This window comes from Phocoena phocoena, chromosome 15 (assembly GCF_963924675.1).
Source record: "Phocoena phocoena chromosome 15, mPhoPho1.1, whole genome shotgun sequence".
NCBI lineage: Eukaryota > Metazoa > Chordata > Mammalia > Artiodactyla > Phocoenidae > Phocoena > Phocoena phocoena.
In genome coordinates this window covers 32,262,197-32,283,798 of record NC_089233.1, presented here as the reverse complement: position 1 = coordinate 32,283,798, position 21,602 = coordinate 32,262,197, and the positions used below count along the sequence as shown (strand labels likewise).

Here is a 21,602-nt window from a genome sequence, read left to right as displayed (position 1 = left end):
GAAAGCTTTTTCTGCATCTATTGAGATGATCATATGGTTTTTATTCTTCAGTTTGTTAATATGGTGTATCATGTTGGTTGATTTGCCTATACTGAAGAATCCTTGCATTCCTGGGATAAACCCCACTTGATCATGATGTATGATCCTTTTAATGTGCAGTTGGATTCTGTTTGCTAGTATTTTGTTGAGGATTTTTGCATCTATTTTGATCAGTGATATTGGCCTGTAGTTTTCTTTCTTTGTGACATCTTTGTCTGGTTTGGCATCAGGTTGATGGTGGCCTCGTAGAATGAGTTTGGGAGTGTTCCTCCCTCTGCTATATTTTGGAAGAGTTTGAGAGGATAGGTGTTAGCTCTTCTCTAAATGTTTGATAGAATTTACCTGTGAAGCCATCTGGTCCTGTGCTTTTGTTTGTTGGAAGATTTTTCATCACAGTCTCAATTTCAGTGCTTGTGATTGGTCTGTTTATATTTTCTATTTCTTCCTGGTTCAATCTCAGAAGGTTGTGCATTTCTAAGAATTTGTCCATTTCTTCCAGGTTGTCCATTTTATAGGCATATAGTTTCTTGTAGTAAGCTCTCATGATCCTTTGTGTTTCTGCAGTGTCAGTTGTTACTTCTCCTTTTCATTTCTAATTCTATTGATTTGAGTCTTCTCCCTTTATTTCTTGATGAGTCTGGCTAATGGTTTATCAGTTTTGTTTATCTTCTCAAAGAACCAGCTTTTACTTTTATTTATCTTTGCTATTGTTTCCTTCATTTCTTTTTCATTTATTTCTGATCTGATCTTTATGATTTCTTTCCTTCTGCTATCTTTGGGGCTTTTTTTTTTTTTTTTTTTTTGGCGGTACGTGGGCCTCTCACTGTTGTGGCCTCTCCCGTTGTGGAGCACAGGCTCTGGATGCGCAGGCTCAGCGGCCATGGCTCACGGGCCCAGCCGCTCCGCAGCATGTGGGATCTTCCCGGGCCGGGGCATGAACCCGTGTCCCCTGCATCGACAGGTGGACTCTCAACCACTGCGCCACCAGGGAAGCCCTACTTTGGGGCTTTTTTGTTCTTCTTTCTCTAATTGCTTTAGGTGTAAGGTTAGGTTCTTTATTTGAAATGTTTCTTGTTTCTTAAGGTAGGATTGTATTGCTCTAAACTTCCCTCTTAGAACTGCTTTTGCTGCATCCAATACATTTTGGGTCATCGTGTTTTCATTATCATTTGTTTCTAGGTATTTTTAAATTTCCTCTTTGAATTCTTCAGTGATCTCTTGGTTATTAATTTAGTGTATTGTTTAGCCTCCATGTGTTTGTATTTTTTACAAATTTTTTCCTGTAATTGATATCTAATCTCATAGTATTGTGGTCAGAAAAGATACTCGATACGATTTCAATTTTCTTAAATTTACCAAGGCTTTATTTGTGACTCAAGATATGATCTATCTTGGAGAATGTTCCATGAGCACTTCAGAAGAAAATGTATTCTGTTGTTTTTGGATGGAATGTCCTATAAATATCAGTTAAGTCCATCTTGTTTAATGTATCATTTAGAGCTTGTGTTTATTTATTTATTTTCATTTTGGATGATCTGTCCATTGGCGAAAGTGGGGTGTTAAAGTCCCCTACTATGACTGTGTTACTGTCAATTTCCCCTTTTATGGCTGTTAGCATTTGCCTTATGTATTGAGGTGCTCCTATGTTGGGTGCATAAATATTTACAATTGTTATATCTTCTTCTTGGATTGATCCCTTGATCATTATGTAGTGTCTGTCTTTGTCTCTTGTCATAGTCTTTATTTTAATGTCTATTTTGTCTGATATGAGAATTGTTGCTCCAGCTTTCTTTTGATTTCCATTTGCATGGAATATCTTTTTCCATCCCCTCACTTTCAGTCTGTATGTGTCCCTAGGTCTGAAGTGGGTCTCTTGTAGACAACATATATACAGGTCTTGTTTTTGTATCCATTCAGCCAGTCTATGTCTTTTGGTTGGAGCATTTAATCCATTTACACTTAAGGTAGTTATCGATATGTATGTTCCTATTACCGTTTTCTTAATTGTTTTGGGTTTGTTATTGCAGGTCTTTTCCTTCTCTTGTGTTTCCTGCCTAGAGAAGTTCCTTTAGCATTTGTTGTAAAGGTGCTTTGGTGATGCTGAATTCTCTTAGCTTTTGCTTGTCTGCAAAAGTTTTAATTTCTCCATCAAATCTGAATGAGATCCTTGCTAGGTAGAGTAATCTTGGTTGTAGGTTTTCCCTTTCATCACTTTAAATATGTCCTTCCACTCCCTTCTGGCTTGCAGAGTTTCTGCTGAAAGATCAGCTTTTAACCTTATGGGGATTCTCTTGTATGTTATTTGTTGTTTTTCCCTTGCTGCTTTTAATATTTTTTCTTTGTATTTAATTTTTGATAGTTGGATTAATATGTGTCTTGCCATGTTTGTCCTTGGATTTATCCTGTATGGGAATCTTTGCACTTCCTGGACTTGATTAACTATTTCATTTCCCATATTAGAGAAGTTTTCAACAATAATCTCTTCAAATTTTTTCTCAGTCCCTTTCTTTTTCTCTTCTTCCCAACAGTTGATTTCTTAAGTTGATATTTCTAGGTTTTGCAGCAACTAGATTTTCAAATAATATTTTCTACCCTGACTCCTCCCTTGTCTAAAAAGTTTCAGTTGAAGAACTGGCTTAATGCAATCACCGAACGGGAAGAGGTCCACAATACCAATATTTCAGTTATAAAATGGCTTATTTTAGTCTTGTTTCAAGCAAAAATTATGGAGTATGTTTGGCTAAGTGTTATTAATAAAGTTTAACATATTTTATGTCAGTTTACTTACTCTATCAAGTCATTGGCAGTCCCAGTGATATTTGAAATCTGCCCTTGTGAATTAGTGGAAGTGGTCATCACCATTGGTCTATGCTGTTCCTCCCCAGGAACCTCTAGTCAAGGGGTTCTTAATCTTGCCTGCAAGTTATGAAGCTGTAAAACTACTGCTGTCTGGGCCCCACCTACAGAGCTTCTAAGAGAACTTTGAGCATCATATATTTAGATTTTTCAGTCTAGTGTGTGTTGGGATAGGGGAAGGTCATGTCTCCAAACGAAATTATGGTTTGGTTAAAAGTAAATAGAAGAATCAAAACCCAGTCAATTGGTATTCTCATTTTGGGCTATCCTGGCTCTGGGTGCCCTAGGTCCTTTTTATTCAGAGTATAGTCTGAAGACCAGCACCATCAGCATCACTTAGGGACTGGTTAGGAATGCAGAATTTCAGGCTCCCTCACACACATGAAGTTCAGAATCTGAACTTGAACATGATCCCCAGGTGATTCGGTGCGCTTTGAGGTAGAGGAGCACTGCACTCGGGCTCAGTGAAGAGGAGGAGGATAATGATGACAGAATCCTTTTTTTTTTTTTTTTTTTGTGGTACGTGGGCCTCTCACTGTTGTGGCCTCTCCCATTGCGGAGCACAGGCTCCGGACGCGCAGGCTCAGCGGCCATGGCTCACGGGCCCAGCCGCTCCGCGGCATGTGGGATCTTCCTGGACCGGGGCATGAACCCGTGTCGCCTGCATCGGCTGGCGGACTCTCAACCACTGCGCCACCAGGGAAGCCCCAGAATCCTTTTTTTTTTTCACTTTATATGCATTATTTTATTTTATTTATTGATGTATAGTTGTTTTACAATGTTGTGCCAATCTCTGCTGTACAGCAAGGTGACTCAGTTATACACATACAGACATTCATTTTTTATTTATATATTCTTTTTCATTATGGTTTATCCCAGGATATTAAATATAGTTCCCTGTGCTATATAGCAGGACCTTGTTTATCCATCCTATATGTAATACTTTATATCTGCTAATCCCACACTCCCAGTCCTTCCCTCCAACAGAATCCTTTTCATTGAGCGTCTGCTATATGTCAGGCACTAGGCTAAGACATTTTTGTGACATGCTTCTCTTTAAATTGTTATAGGAATTCAATGAGGTGATGCATGAAAAGCAGTAAGCCAAGTGTATGATATCCAAAGTTCCAAAAATAGGTTATCATTACCTTGTTTAGTCCTTTCAGTGACTTTATACAGAAGGTAATATAGTCCTTCTAATACATGTAAGACAGTTACATAAGTAACTTGCTCAAAGTCCCCAGATAGTAGATGGAAGTGCTAGATGGCCAACTGGGGTCCTTCCCCAAAGCCACTCATTTTGCCTATTTGCCATACTGTAAATGGATAGAAAGTATGAATATAGATGTAAGTTTGTACATTGTCTCCCCTCCACGGGCCACATGAGATGATGTGATTGAGCCTTGCATTAAACAATAACCAAATGGGGGAGAGTAGTGTTTTTCCTCCAAACTCTGGTTTATGGGTGACAGAAATCCAAAAAGAACTGCCTTTAATCGAAAGTGGAAGATACTGTACTTTTAAAAACTCTGAATTTAATGTCCTAGTGGGTTTCAGTCATGGCTGGATCAAGGTGACCAAATGTGCATTGCTGTATCTCTAGGCTCTGAATTTCGTGGTGTTGACTTTATTCCATGACACATTCTCCCTAAATGGTAGAAAGATGTTCACTCAAAATTCTGGACTGAGACCCTGTCAGTTTAACAAGATCACCATAAAAAGAGTACCTCTTTCCCAATAGTGCAAGGCAGCATCCCAGGGATAACTCTCATGTATCCCATACCCATCCTTGAACCAATTACTTTGATAAGGAGCATAAGATATCTGGATTAGACAGGTTTAGAACCAAGGATGTATAAGAACCCATATGAACATATAAGTTGTGTACTATATAAGACTAGCGTTGTAATAGGAACTTTTCTTCAAATAAATGCAAGATGTTATTCTTATCAGAAGTAGGTTGGAATTATTGGTATATGTAGGGGGCAAATGTCCACTAAAGGGCCTCAGTTAAAGGAATAAGGTAGAAAGAAGTGCAGGGGACAGAGGGACCTGCATTGCTCTCCACCTGCCTGCATGTACAGTCTGAGGACAAATTTCTGGATTTTTCCCCTGCCTGCCATAACAACTTATTTCAGCTATGCCTCCTTAGGGAGAAAGGAGCCAGCATCTGGTGGCTCTGTCTGATATTGAAACAGTGCTAAGTGCTTACATAGTTAAACCATTTTTTATTCACGATGACTCCGTAAAGTAGATCTTCCAGACTCAAACTCCCAAACCAGAAAAGGTAACACAGAGAAATTCAGCGAAGGGTCTAAGGTCACAGCTAATCGGGAGGACTACCTGGTTAGAATATTCAGAACCCCTGTTCTTGTACATTCCTCTCTGCAAATAAATAAGTGAGCAAATTATGTCATTAAAATAAAATCCAAGTAGGAGATTACAAACTTGAGGCTCACAGACAGGCAAATGGACTTCATGGCTTGTAGATAGAGTCTTTAATTTTTTTTTTTTTTTTTTTTTTTTTTTGCTCACATGGTGTGTGCATGGTTGTAGTTAACAAATAACATTTTACATAAAAATATGAATTTCTGGCTTCTCCCCATCCCACCAAGATAACAAATGACTGGAGTTGAGATACGGTTGTCCCCCTCATGCTTTCTGGGTTTCCCCCAAAGTTTCCACCTGACCAGCTTCAGTTATTTATGGGAATTATTCAGCACTGCAAGTATTTGAGTTTGCAAATCCTAGTGTAATAGCATCATGTCGCTTCAGTCATATACATTGCAGCCTATGCAATGTGTCAGTGCATTCCCCTGAACTGTTCCTAAACACACCATGTGCTCCAAATCCATGCATCTGTATCTATTCTCACTGTGTGTATCACACACACACACACACACACACACACACACACACACACACAATGGAGGAATTTGCCTTTGCCTTGTTCTTTTCCTTCCCTACCCCCCCTCATTTAGCTCTCTGCATAATCCCTCTCTTGTAACCTTCATCTCCACAATGTAGGAATTTAGCATGCTCTCTACCCAACCGTATTAGTAAAGCACTTAAAAATATGCAATTTTATTCAGGATTATTTATCTAACTATCTCTACTGAAGTGCTACTTCTGCAGCTCTTTATACGCAGCAGTTTCCCTGGGGGCAGATTTAGGAGTCCGAAAACATTGACTGAACTTCAAAGCCAAGGATGCCAGCTGCACACCCAGTGTTCCCAGCCTAGTCATTGCAGCAGGGGGCAAAGACAGGGCACTAACATGGCCATTTGGTCCATCCTCCTGCCCCCAGGCTGAGCTGTACCACCTAGCCTACATGCCCAGGAATCCTTTCCTTCCTATGGCAGTTGCAGGAAACTCTAATCTTGTAACTGCAGCTTAGTGTTTGGGAGAGACCAAAGCAATGAAGTCTGTGTTGGCTGTTTCTGCTCCTTGCCTTAATGATGGATTAGTTCACATCTTGATCCCTTCCTTTACAGCAGTGTTCCTCCACAGTCAGACAGTTCTTTGTTGTGTTCTCCTGAGCACTGTAGGATGTTTAGCAGTATTCCTGGGCTCAACTCCGGGTACCAATAGCATGCAGTTGTGACAACCAACATTTCTCCTGACATTGACCTATGTCCCCTGGGGCAAATTTGCCTAGTTGAGAATCACTGCCTTATAGGGACATGGCATGGATGAGCTTGAATAGAGCAAGTGCCGTGTCTGATTTTGCTCACTGTTATTTGTGAACACACAGAAGATTCCCAATAAATATTTTATAAATGGATGGATGAACTTCCGACTGGTCAGAGCTGGAAATTATATTCATCCCCAAGGTAAAATGGAAAAACCACAGTGACTGTAATTCACGTATTAGGAGGGGAATCAAGGGCTCCTTCTCATTTCCTTCTCCCACCATCCTCATCAAAAGAGTTCAATAAGTGTTTGCTGATTCAAAGCCTGAATCATCATTAGGCTCTCTTGAGTGGCCACTGGGTGGGAGTTCTAAATAGGTGCTATCAATGAAGTTCCTCAGTGACTCATCGAGATAGGTAATAGCAACCGCATTTCACAGATTGGGAAAGTGGAAACCAGAGAGGTTAAGTCCACACAGCTATAAGGTAGTGGAGATTTGATTCAGACGTTGGTGTGCAAGGATTCTCGGAGTCCTTTTTTCCCTCTGCACTTTACTGGCTCACTGTATTCTGTCAAAGCTCAATGAAGAACAACATGAAGATCATTAATCCCAAGGTGAAATGTACAAGAGGTTAAGTGGATTTGACCAAGTTTCCCATTACATTCATTTTGGGGGAAAATAGATTAAAACCAGAACCCCTTGGTCATAACTTCATGTTCACTTGAAAATGAGAAGTGAGCGTTTTATAGATCCATAGCTTCACATTATCTATTGCTTTGTGAGACAAAGAAGATGGATGGAGTAGGGCAAAGAGTATAATAATATTGCGAGGCTTTATATGGAAGAGGGTGAAGTGAGGAGAATATGAGCTGGAAGGATGGGGAACAGAAGGCTAAGAAAGAATAACTCATAAGAGATGTATCTAAACTATTTTAAAAAATGGTTAAGGAGCTCAAGGAGAAATATAAAGAAGGAAGCCCTCTAAAAGGTCAGAAGAAGTAGTCAAGTAAGAAGCAGAGTAATTTAAACATAAAAAGAAAAAAGCAGCAAATACTTCTTTCATGCTTCAGAAAGCAGCAGTCTTAAACCTTGCCATGTCCCAATAATTCATTGCAATCTTCTGCAGGGTACTAAAGTATTTCACAAAGGCATACTTTTTCCCACTAAACTGATGAATCCCTGAGATGGTCCAAATTTCCTTAAAAATAAAATGAAACTACTAAGCTTCCTGTACATTAACCATAAAGAAAACGCCGTGTTGGAACTTGCCCTATGAAAGACATATGGAAGTGACCTGGTTATATTTTCTTGTCTCTTGTAGGTGGCTCTATTATTCAGATACTGATATATGAAAATATTAGTGTCATGAGATGAAAAGAAAAGAAGGGAAGGGAAATTAAAAGAAATACCCCCTTCTTGCCATCCTTTTCTCCTCCATTCATCTGTTTACTCATTCCACTGTTTTTTTTTTTTTAAATCGGGCATCTCTCCCATGTATCAGTCACTGTATGAGCTTTGAGAAATAATGGTACAGTAAGCAAAAAGAAACACAGTGCCTTTTCTCCTGGGGCTCATGATCTAGGAGGGAAGGCAAGAAAGAATACAATAATTACTCTTATGTGTGTTGGGGAAGGGTCTGTATTTCTGCATTCACACCTCATTTCTGGCTCAACATGTTGGCTTCAACAGTTGACTGATTTACCAGCCTGACTTTCAAACCCACGTATTGGGGGCACTGGATCAGCACATTAAGGAAAAAGGTGGACACATAATGAAGCACTGTGTGGCAGATTCAGCCCCCAATCAATGTGGGAAAGGAAAGCTGGGTTGATTTTGTTTCCGAAACCAAGTGATGGAGTTGGGTTCTCCTGGTGGCTTCTGATGTGTTCATTCTGGAGCTTGTTCCTGAACATCAGTCAAGGCACTAAATATAGAGGAGAGAGCCACTTAGAGTTCAGAGTGACCTCAAGATCATGTAAGTCAGCCAGCATGAATTTACACTGTTGGATTTCTGCTCTCTGGAATTAAACTTACTCCCCACTTTTTGATCAGCTTCTTGATACCCAACAGAATTACTACTGCACAGGGCAGGTCATGTTATTCCTAGACAACTGACAGTCCTTCTTTTAGGAAAACATGTTTGTTTTTCCCCCAAGTTACTGGTTGTAATTCTACCCTCTGATATACCAGGCAACCAGCCACTGCTCTTTGGAGCTGTGGGGTCCAAAAGACTTGATTCTGAGTCCCAGCATCAGCATTTACCAACTGTGGAACCTCAGTAAACACTCTGAGCACTAGGGGCCTTTCTATTAAATGTAGAGTGTTTTTCAGGATCTACTTTTCCAGAATACAGTGTGGAGTAAATATGGTTATCTGGATCACGTGGGTTTTGTCCACATGGTAACAAAGAGACCACTATAGCCCAAAACTCCCATCCAGCCAGCAGAACAACCCAGGAAGTTAGAACATGTTTGGGTTTTGTTATCTGGGCAAAGACAGATAGGAGGACTTGTGCTGGTTTGACCTGGGCATGCGTATGTCCTTAAAGCAGTCAGAATGAGTCAGGAATGGACTATTGTGGTTTGGTGTGACTACAGTGTTAGAGAATTTGTAAGAATAATGATGGGAGGAAATATCTGTGCCCACTATTCTGCGGCCTCTAAGAGCAAGCAGTTTACCCAGATCACTCATCATTCTAGCCAAACTTAAAAGGCAAAAAGGGGTTCTTCGAAAGGTTTGATTTGCAATTATAGAATTACCCTAGGACTCAGCAATTCCAGTGCTAGGTAGGTACCGCCAAAGAACTGAAAACAGAAATTCAAACAAATACTTGTCCATGGTTGTTCATAGCAGCATTACTCACAAGAGCCAAGAGGTGGAAACAATCCAGATGCCCATCAAGCGATGAATGGACAAATTGTGATCTATACACACAATGGAATATTAATCAGTCATAAAACTGGAATGAAGTACTGACATGCTACATTGTGGATGAACTTCAAAAACATTATGCTGAATGAAAGAGGCCAGACACAAAAGGTTACACATTGTATGATTCCACTTATATGAAATATTCAGACTAGATAAGTCCATAGAAATAGAAAGCAGATTGGTGTTTGCCAGGGGCAAAGGGGAAGGGGGTGAGGGTAATTGCTTAATGGGTACAGGGTTTTCATTTGGGATGATGAAATACTTTGGAACTAGACAAGGATGGTGGTTGCACAACACTGTGAATGTACCAAATGCCACTGAATTGTTCACGTTGATTAAAGTTAAAAAGTTAATAATTAATAGTTAAATAGTTAATTAAAAAAAAAAAAGCAAGGAGACCTAGGGTGCGGTCTTAGGGAGATACGTAACTTGTTTGAGCCACACGTTTGTTTTGCAAAAAGGGCCAGAGATACCTATGGCTTAGGGTGATGGTGGGGTTCAAACAAGCTAATGGTTCCTGGCAGCTGCTAGCTGCTCAATAAATAAGGAAGATGTAACCCCACCCACACTCCAATACACACATATGCACATTGTCACTCAAATAATTCCCATTCAGTAGAGTTACTTGGAAGACTGAGATGGCATATATAAAAAACTTACCACATGTTGCTAGCAAATCCTATCAAATCCGCATTCCAATATTTCTCACTAATTATTATTAATTTCATCTCCACGTCAGTCAGGGTGCCATCACACTTCCCCAGACAACTGTGAACGGCCACATCCCATACTTCTATTCTCTTTGCTTCCACTTGATTCTTCTCATAACAGCCAAAGAGCCCATCCTTTTTTTTTTTTTTTTTCTCATTCTGATCCCATTGGCACTGACTTGTCCCTAGCTGGATCCATCCCAGATGAGAAGTCACCTCTTCAAAGACCTTTTCTAACCACCCTTTCCAAACTCTACGACTGACTCTACGACTTCTTTATTCTTTGCCATGGCACCCTGTTCACGTGCTTCAAAACTCTTATTACCATTTGTAAGTTTTTTTTAAATTGACTTATTTTTTTTAATTCTTTGTCTTATTCATGAATGAAGCTCTGCCAAGACAGTGCTTGGTATATAATAAGCCTTCCCATCAGTGCTTGTTAAATGAGATCCATGTGTGGAAATTATTACTATTACAGTCCTAAAATTGCTATGAAGTCTGCTTTGCCATCAAGTACACACTGATGGAATGATTTAAGGGATACACATATACTTTGCCTTCTGGGTGTCCCTCTCTTTCTCCATCCTCTGCCTTTTCAACAAGGAATGAGACTTTAGCACAAGGTGACAGCCTGGTGAACTTTGAACCCTTCTTTTATTGATGATGTATGTCTCAGGGAAACATGACAACATCTGAGAATTCGTTAAATGACAGTTTTCCCTTCAACTTCTTTCTCTAGTTTATTTTGCCCAACACAATCCTGTTAAGGGAAACACTAATTGACCACAAGCTTTATTTCTGCTGAGCTTAGCCAAAAAGCCAATCACTGCTCAACAGGAGTGCTTCTGACTGTTTAGCCAATGGACAAATTTCCATCTTGACTGGCTTTCCTGGTCCTAAGAGAATAGACGTGAATGTGCTGAATTCTATTTTGATATATTTCATTTTCAGCAAAACTGAGACAACCCCAAGGAGTCATATTATCATGAAAAGAGAGGGATAGTGTGGAAATTATTCCCTGAGAATGCTTATTTTGTTTCCATTGCATTCAGTTCTGTTCACAAAAGGCTGTCCTGTTGCCCTACATCCTCATCAGATACATGGGTCATGGCAATAAAGTTGCAAAGGAACCGCAAGTCTTGCCATGCTGAAGGCAAGTGTTCCAAGGCCAATAAACGGTAACCCTTCTGGGAGGATTCTTCAATATACGCAAATCAATCGATGTGATACACCATATTAACAAACTGAAGGATAAAAACCATATGATAATCTCAGTAGATGCAGAAAAAGCTTTTGACAAAATTTAACACGAATTTATGATAAAAACTCTCCAGAAAGGGGGCATAGAGGGAATCTACCTCAACATAATAAAGGCCATATATGACAGATCCACAGCCAACATCATTCTCAATGGTGAAAAACTGAAACCATTTCCACTAAGATCAGGAACAAGACAAAGTTGCCCACTCTCACCACTATTATTCAACATAGTTTTGGAAGTTTTAGCCATGGCAATCAGAGAAGAAAAAGAAATAAAAGGAATCCAAATCAGAAAAGAAGAAGTAAAACTGTCACTGTTTGCAGATGACATGATACTATACATAGAGAACTAGAGATGCCACCAGAAAACTACTAGAGCTAATCAATGAATTTGGTAAAGTAGCAGGATACAAAATTCATGCACAGCAATCTCTTGCATTCCTATACACTAAGGATGGAAAATCTGAAAGAGAAATAAAGGAAACACTCCCATTTACCACTGCAGCAAAAAGAATAAAATACCTAGGACTAAACCTACCTAAGAAGACGAAAGACCAATATGCAGAAAACTATAAGACACTGATGAAAGAAATCAAAGATGATACAAACAGATGGAGAGATATACCATGTTCTTGGATTGGAAGAATCAACATTGTGCAAATGACTATACTATCCCAAGCAATCTACAGATTCAGTGCAATCCCTATCAAGCTATCAATGGCATTTTTCACAGAACTAGAACAAAACATTTTCACAGTTTGTATGGAAACACAAAAGACCCCAAATAGCCAAAGCAATCTTGAGAAAGAAAAACAGAGCTGGATGAATCAGGCTCCCTGACTTCAGACTATACTACATAGCTACAATAATCAAGACAGTATGGTCCTGGCCCAAAAACAGAAATATAGATCAGTGGAACAGGATAGAAAGCCCAGAGATAAACTCACACACATATGGTCACCTTATTTTTGACAAAGGAGGCAAGAATATGCAATGGAGAAAACACAGCCTCTTCAATAAGTGGTGCTGGGAAAACTAGACAGCTACATGTAAAAGAATGAAATTAGAACACTCCCTAATACCATACACAAAAACAAACTCAAAATGGATTAAAGACCTAAATGTAAGGACAGACACTATAAAAGTTTCAGAGGAAAACATGGGCAGAACATTCTATGACATAAACCACAGCAAGATCCTTTTTGACCCACCTCTTAGAGAAATGGAAATAAAAACAAAAATAAACAAATGGGACCTAATGAAACTGAAAAGCTTTTGCACATCAAAGAAAACCATAAACAAGACGAAAAGACAACCCTCAGAATGGGAGAAAATATTTGCAAACAAAGCAACTGACAAAGGATTAATCTCCAAAATAAACAAGCAGCTCAATATCAAAAAACAAACAACCCAATCCAAAAATGGGCAGAAGACCTAAATAGACATTTCTCCAAAGAAGATATACAGGTTGCCAACAAACACATGAAAGGATGCTCAACATCACTAATCATTAGAGAAATGCAAATCAAAACCACAATGAGGTATCACCTCACACCGGTCAGAATGGCCATTATCAAAAAATCTACAAATAATAAATGCTGGAGAGGGTGTGAAGAAGAGAGAACCCTCTTGCACTGTTGGTGGGAATGTAAATTGATACAACCACTATGGAGAACAGTATGGAGGTTCCTTAAAGATCTAAAAATAGAACTACCATATGACCCAGCAATTCCACTACTGGGCATATACCCTGAGAAAACCATAATTCCAAAAGAGACATGTACCACAATGTTCACTGCGGCACTATTTACAGTAGCCAGGACATGGAAGCAACCTAAATGTCCATCGACAGATGAACGGATAAAGAAGATGTGGCACATATACACAATGGAATATTACTCAGCCATAAAAAGAAATGAAATTGAGTTTTTTGTAGTGAGGTGGATGGACATAAGAGTGTGTCATACGGAGTGAAGTTAGTCAGAAAGAGAAAAACAAATGCCGTATGCTAACGCGTATATATGGAATCTAAAAAAAAATTGTTCTGATGAACCTAGTGGCAGGATAGGAATAAAGACGCAGACCTTGAGAATGGACTTGAGGACAGAGGGGAGAGGAGGGGAAGCTGGGATGAAGTGAGAGAGTGGCACTGACATATATACACTACCAAATGTAAAATACCAAATGTAAAATAGATAGCTAGTGGGAGGCAGCTGCATGGCACAGGGAGATCAGCTTGGTGCTTTGTGACCACCTAGAGGGGTGGGATAGGGAGGGTGAGAGGGAGGCTCAAGAGGGAGGGGGTATGGGGATATATATATATACATATAGCTGATTCACTTCGTTATACAGCAGAAACTAACACAACATTGTAAAGCAATTATACTCCAATAAAGATGTGAAAGAAACCAAAAAGAACTAGCTCCTGGATGGTTTAGCTTCTAGCAAGTGTGTGTTGCATATAACATGGAGGTATAAGAGTGAGCTAGGACAGGAAATCCAATTGGCTTGTGGTTCCATCCGTTTAAACTACAAAATTACAAGGTGAGAAAGAATATCCTTGGATAGTGAAAGATAGAGCAAGAAGAAAGCCACTCCCCCATAAAGAAGAGGGGCAGCCTCAAGCTTTTGTTCTCAGCCTGGAATATAAACATCGTGTTCTGGGTCACAGTCAGCACTTAAAAATGAAGTTTTCTAGATGCAAATGGTATAATAATAATAATAATAAAGAAAAAAAAAAAGCAAACTTGCTGTCTCACCAAATCCTTCCAAACACCTTGTCCTGAATGGAGAAATCAGAAGTCAGTAATAGACTGCATTCAAAGTCATTTGCAATTTCCAGAAAAGCAAGACACCCCATTTTGGTACATGGATGTTTTTTAGCATTTAATAGAGAGAAATTTCATATATCCCATGAGAATTATTTACGAACATCTCCCAATTCCATTTTTAGAGACCTATTGTAGATTTGCTTTTATAGCCATAGCTTGGATCCAAGAAATTTATTTCTCCTGCTGCAGTCCAAAAAAGGGACTGTCTAATGAGTTTTTGCTAGGCGAGTCAAAGTGTCTTGGTGGAATTCTTCATCGCAAGACATGCTTCACTGGAAGGAAGAATGTAAAACAGCCAGGGTTCTTTAAGAGGCATATAAATCTATGTATCACTAGTAGGCACACTAATAATAAACATTCTTTTGGCACCCTATATTTTCAAAGTGCTTTAAAGTGTTGGCATTCCTTACAAGGAGGGAAGAGTTCTGGGATGTGCATTTTCTTTTCACATTTAAAAGATGGGTCATACAGAAAGTCAGCAACTTGTTCAAGATCGCCAAAGTGGAGGAACTAGCCTGACCATCCCCAGTGGAATTTCTGGCTCTTGGCTTAGAGCAGGGTGTGTATCCAAGAGGCAAAGGGAAGAGATCTGGCTGACTAAGCTGAAAAGAACAGAGAGATACAGTAACAAAACATTTTGGTTGAGAGACCTTTATTTCTAAAATGTAGACATAGTAAACTAACAAGGAGAAGCTGGTGATTTTCAACACTGTTTGAGCCTTCCTAGCTTTGTCCATTATATACAAGGAATGGAAACATGCATAGTGGAAAGCGGAGAGGGACTGCCTTTCGCTCTTTTGAGTTGATGTCAGCCACATCTAGGGATGAACAGACCTTTTTGAAATGAATATGACAATGCCACCTCATGTGGCATTAAGAATATCCTATTGTTGGGACTTCCCTGGTGGTCCCGTGGGTAAGACTCCATGCTCCCAGTGCAGGGGGCCCGGGTTCAATCCCTGGTCAGGGAACTAGATCCCACATGCATGCCACAACTAAGAGTCCACATGCCGCAACTACAAGATCCTATATGCTGAAACTAAATACGCCGCAACTAAGGCCTGGTGCAGCCAAAATAAATACTTAAAAAAAAAAAAAAAGAACATCCTGTTGGAACTTCCCTGGTGGTACAGTGGTTAAGACAACTCTGTGCTTCCGTTGCAGGGGGCACAGGTTCAATCCCTGGTCGAAGAACTAAGATTCCACGTGCAGAGCAGTGTGGCCAAAAAAAAGTCCTGTTGAGGGATGGAGAGAAGCCCTTCTGTTTTCCTTCCTGGCAATCTATTCATTAAAACTTGCTCAATCAAAAAAAAAAAGTTTAAATTTAAGTAATATCCTGTGTCAGGCTGCACTAAAAAGAATGCTTTATTACACCATTCCAGTTTTTACGGTTGAAGGCTATTAATCAGTGCGGCAGTGTAGATCCATATGAATACTGATCGCTGTCTTGTTGCCCTCCTGCGAATGCTTTCTCTTAATGACAGCCGATTTCAGTATTCATTGGGGAAGGTGTATTTTCTGAACTGTACTGTAGCTCATTAGTGACTGAAGGGATTTAGGTAGAATGTGGGCATCTTTTTTTTTAACATCTTTATTGGGGTATAATTGCTTTACAATGGTGTGTTAGTTTCTGCTTTATAACAAAGCGAATCAGTTATACATATACATATGTTCCCATATCTCTTCCCTCTTGCGTCTCCCACCCTCCCTATCCCACCCCTCCATCTTTTTTAAGTAAACCCTCAGATCACAGAGATACAGGCTATAGACTATCTGGGCTGTGCTCAACTCTTTAGCATCTCAGAAATTCAAGCCTTTTCTTGTTTGTGTTTTATATTGGACACCTAAACAAATTAAGCATTCATCTTCTTGTATTTAGTAGCTCAAAAATCAAAGCAAATATTCAAGTGTTGTACTTTAGATCTGTAAAGGGAAGCCCCAAATACCCCATATTCAGGGTGAACCAGGGTTAATAGGACCTATTTAACACCATATTGCTTTAACTCAGTTTCAGGAGAGAAGAATGTCACATATGCAAAAAGTATAGCAGTTCTCCCCTTCTTGTTTTATCTAGATCCCATATCCTCTTTGCAGTGGTTCAGAGACTGCACAGCACACAGCCACCAGCTCTCTCTCAGCTGTTGTAAAATCTGGCAGAATATCTTTCTGCTCCGGAGCTCCCAGATGCATCCATCCCGCTGCCCTTAAGATCCTACTTTTGGCTTTTTGGCCATCTGTTTTTGTAATCACGAACATGTGAGCTGATATCTCTAGACTGGGAATAGCTTCCCCTTTGTAAGGTATTGTAGCCAACTTCCCAAATACTGATATTCTATGTGGCTTTTGGTAGTCATTTTTAGAAGTGTTAGAACAACTTTCTGATTTTAAAATCCTCGGCCGCAGCAGGCATACAACAGTGTTCAGTGCCCTGAATTATTTAACCATCATTGAAAATGCAGTCAGTGCTAAGGAAGAGTCTGGTCATCATATCTGGATTTGTCCACATGCCTGTTACTCAGCAAATGACAGGGTCATCAGAAGCACACGTGGGGTGTGAGTGGTGGTGAAAAGTCTAGGTTTCTTTCTCTCGTATGCCTGTAACTGCTGGTAGGACATTGACATGCATGAGTGGCCGCCTCTGTTGTGGTTTGGATACCAGGTGGATCTAGGGCTGGCTTGGGAAGAGGCGAACCGTTCTTAACGTAGAAGAGGTTATTGCCTCACCCATCAGCCAGATTCAGGAGATATGGGGTTTGGGGGCAGCCAGCTGCTTCCCAAACTTTCCAGGGACAGCAACACAGCAGCCAACACAAATGTCAATGAGATAGGCCAGCATGCCAGATGCCATCACAGAAAATAACTTCCCCTGTCTGGCATCTGGGTACTCGCCTTGTCATGCAGAAGACTGCACACTCGTCTTCTGGTCCAGCTGGGACCATGAACCCCTCGGCCCTTCCTTCCTCCATGCCCACGGAGCATTTGGATGGATCACCAGAGAGTAGAATAGACTCCGGCCATGCCCTTAATCAAGTTTTCTGTACATAACAATGATAATTAGTAATAACAGTACAAATGGATCCTTACATAGCTCAGTCTATGGACCAGGCACTGCTCGAAATGCTGCACAGATTGTAACTCATTTACATATTTGTTTTCTATCTACATATCTCATTAGCCTAAAGCAGAATGCAATGAGCAAAGTAAAAAAGCAAATAATTCAGACACCAGAGTTGGACTAACTGGCTTAATATCCCAGTTCTGCCTCTTTCCATGTGTGACTTTGGAAGAGAAACTCTGCTCTCTGCACCGGCGCCAACTTACCCTTCTATAAGTTCTTGAAAAAGACCCTGCTCCTTGCCTCCACACGGCCTTTGCACGGGCTGTATCCTCTGCCCAGAGCATTTACCTGCCCCTTTCCTAGATGAATTCTCCTCATCCTTCAAACCTTGGCCCAAGCATCACGTTATTAGGGAGCCCCACTTCTGTTTTCTCCCTGCCTTTCAAGTCTTCCAAATTCAAAATCTCTTACAAAATGCATATGCATTTCCTTCCACTATCCTTTTTCTTTCTTGTCATTCCTACAGCACACTGTTTTATACCACCGTGGGGCTACTTCTCCTTTTACATAGGGACTTTAGTTGCTGGGATGTTATCCGGAAAAGATAGAATCAGCTGGGTAAAGCCTCAAAAAAAAAAAAGTGCATTAAGTGACCTGTCAAGCTCATTTCATGTGTATGAAAGAAAAGGTGAAATCAGAAAACACTGGTATGTTTTGAGGCACTATTACTCCCTTTTAAGACTGTAACAATACACTTGTCTTAGATTTGAGTATTATTTTACTATCCTGGACCCTTGATATAGACACCTAGCTTATTCGAAAGTGCTGAGGTTTTATGCGTGTTCCTTTGAATCAGCAATAGCTCATTTAAGAATGAAAATGGGGCAAATGGGGCATGCAGCTTGCAGGAAGAAAATAGATGTCGTTTATATTCATCTGGCTACTTGAAACTACTATCAATACTTGAACTGAGTCTATATAGATCAATATGCTAAAGAGAAAATTTCTCAATACTGACTAATATTTTAATTGTCATGGAATTCCAAAAACTTCCTACTTGTTGAAACTAGAAGACTTAATAATAAACATTTATGGAACATTATATATCAGACACTGATCAGTTACTTTAAACGTATTAATTCATTGGTCTCCATAAAATACTTAGTAATGCTTATAAATCATCATTCATATTTTGGAGATGAGGAAACTAAAGCACTAACATTTTATTTTTAAATCTCCTTTTGATACATATAATGTGTGTGAAAGATGTATGTTAAAGACAGAAGACACGTATGTTACTTATTATATTGATTTCTATTATGGATATTGTTTACTTAAAATTTTTCTCCCAGTAAGGAGATTTCTTTGAAAAGCACAAACATTTTTCTTAATGTGACATTTTACTTTTTTTACCACCTTGCCTGGCAATTGCCTTAGCATATGGCAACATCAGTTCTAGCTATGATGAAAATTAAGCCATAAGGTTGGGGTTGGAGAAGCAATTTTTTTTTATTATGAAGTGTAGTTTTTTGTATTTATATCAGATTTGCCATTTGGGGTTAGGAGAGTCAAGAAAGAAGTAACTGTTATAGTTGGAAAATGAGAAACCCACTAGAGGACTGATTATTCAGAATCCTGAAACAAATTGCCCCATCTCTGAAATAAATCGCCACAGAGTTTTCATACTCATTAGCTGAATCCTGGTGCCTCCGTTTCGATGCTGGTATTTATTTTAATTCCGCTCAGCTTGAGTAATGGATGTGGCCCAGGCAGGGATCAAGTCACCTCCTGGCCCCTGGAACTGTCTTGGGAAAAGCATGTGATTCCCTATAATATTAGGGAATTTGAAGTTCACTGGGCAAATTATGCATTCCAGCATCTAAATGTGGTTGTTTAATTAAAGCCTTTGGTTCATTCAAGCTGACTAACATGTTTCTGGGCAGGATGTTTCAAAAGTTATTAAAATTTCATAGCAAAAACTTGTATGGCATGGACCTTTCTGGATTTGGTTGGGGTTGGGGTGTTGTGAGCGGGTTCTTTAAAATGTTTTGTTGCATCTGGAAGTTTTAGTAAAGAAAAACTGTGTCTCTTCCTTACCTCCATCAAGTTTTCAGTAAGAGTGCATTATGAATAAATCCACATCTGGAAGACAAATATGATACAAATGGGCAGATTCAATTGTATCAATATATATGCATACACACAAACACAAGTATACACACACACACACACACACACACACACACGCATACATATGTTGATCTCCACATTCTTCTTCTCTCTCTTTCTCCTGATACGGACAGATAGATATAGGTATTGATATGTTGATAGACAATACATGTGTACATAAACACACATATATATGTATATGTAATATATACAGTTATATTGGTGGGTTATATGTATATATATGTGATATGTATATATATATATGTGTGTGTGTGTGTGTGTGTACATATACAGAAATAGGTATATCTGTGTGTGTGTATATATATTTAGAATTCCTCAACCTCAGTGCTATTGATACTTTGGATTGAGAATTCTTTTTTGAGGGGGGAGTCTGTCTTGCACATTATAGAAAATTTAGCAGCATCCCTGGCCTCTACCTACTAGTTGCCGTTATCACACACATCCCAGTCATAACAATAAAAAATGCCTCTAGGGCTTCCCTGGTGGCGCAGTGGTTGAGAGTCTGCCTGCCGATGCAGGGGATATGGGTTCATGCCCTGGTCCGGGAAGATTCCACGTGCCGTGGAGCGGCTGGGCCCGTGAGCCATGGCCGCTGAGTCTGCGCATCCGGAGCCTGTTGCTCCACAACGGGAGAGGCCACAACAGTGAGAGGCGTGCGTACTGAAAAAAAAAAGCCTCCAGGCACTGCCAAATGTCAGGGGGAGGGATTGCCACCCCACCCCATATGAGAACCACTGTTTGTTCACTGCTACACACATACAAACACACTCATGTACATGTATATTATATATACACTCTAACACAGAGAAACTATGGTTTCACAAGTAGCTTATCAATGGACTGACAGCAACATTCACCCAACATTCAGGGACATGACTGCACATAAATGGCTGAATAAAACAAATGAAAAAATAAATACCTAATAACAGGCATAGTATAATCATCATGGGAAATGCAGGTGTCTTTGCCGCAGACACAAGGGCTGTGCCACATGATGGCTATGTGGCCTTGGGCAAGTAACTAGACCTCTCTGAGCCTTAGTTCCTCATCTGTGACATCATGGTTATTTTGCAAAATTTATTGCAAACAACGGTGCAGAAGAAGGCAGAAAGCAGATAAGAGGTATGTCAAAATGCAGACAAGGAGAAGCATTCCCAGTGTCTGGGCATGAGAAGAATGATTCGAATGCTGGAGGGCTTCCTAATACCCTTTCCCTGAATGTATGCTACTCCCCCAAGGAGGGCCAAATCCCATCAGATTTCTTCCAAGGTGAGCTGGCCACGGGAGGCTGTAGAACCCACTGCCCATGAAGAGGAGGCTGTCCATGTAGGTTGAAGGGCTTCCTGGCACAGGAAAAATTAGCTCTTTCATTTTACCACTTGCTGAATTCATGGATAGGATGTACCTCAGCCTGCACCCTCAGTCACACACACACTGGAGAAATAGGATGCTCGGGATTGCATCATGGCTTGAGCATCTGAAGGTCCCCTGGCCATTGGTTGGGAATAAGCCAAACAAGCTATCAGAAGAACAGCTTCACGACACCCCGCACACAGTCAATTCACTCAGACGTTAACACTTCTTGATATGGATCCCTCGGCCTGTTGGACTGGATTTGTGATTGAGGCTTTGGCCACGTGTATGGCTGACATGGTTGGACTGACCAGTCATCTGATAGAACTGACTAAAGACCTCAGGCAAGTGGTCGACCTGTTGATTCAGACCTGATTGTCTTGGCCAGATACGGGTTGTGCCAGTGGGATAGTTGGGAGTCTGTGGTCAGGTGCAAGGGGTACTTCCTGTCCTGCCTGTTGGGTCATGTCTGCCCTACATCTCTACCACCCTCATCCTATTTCTTCTTTTGTTTTCTTGCTCCTCCTCTTGCTTTTGTGACTTGATTTTCAGAATGTCAAGCTCTGGCAATCTTATTTAATATAAATAGATAGTATAATAATGTATTCTCTTTGTCATTAACTTAAAATGTTAGGAATGCCAATATAAAATACACTTGAAGGTTTTCATTAAAATTGTCACACAGCCAGTATTAAATCAGAAAGTGAATGTTCAGCAAACATTTATTGATCTCTTACCAC

General features: G+C 40.1%; 1 protein-coding gene across 1 annotated transcript in view; it reads left to right on the top strand.

Moving 5' to 3' along the window:
• Positions 1–21,602, top strand: part of RBFOX1 (RNA binding fox-1 homolog 1) — a 1,090,293-nt gene that overhangs the window by 639,808 nt on the left and 428,883 nt on the right. The gene's annotated exons all lie outside the window — the stretch shown is intronic.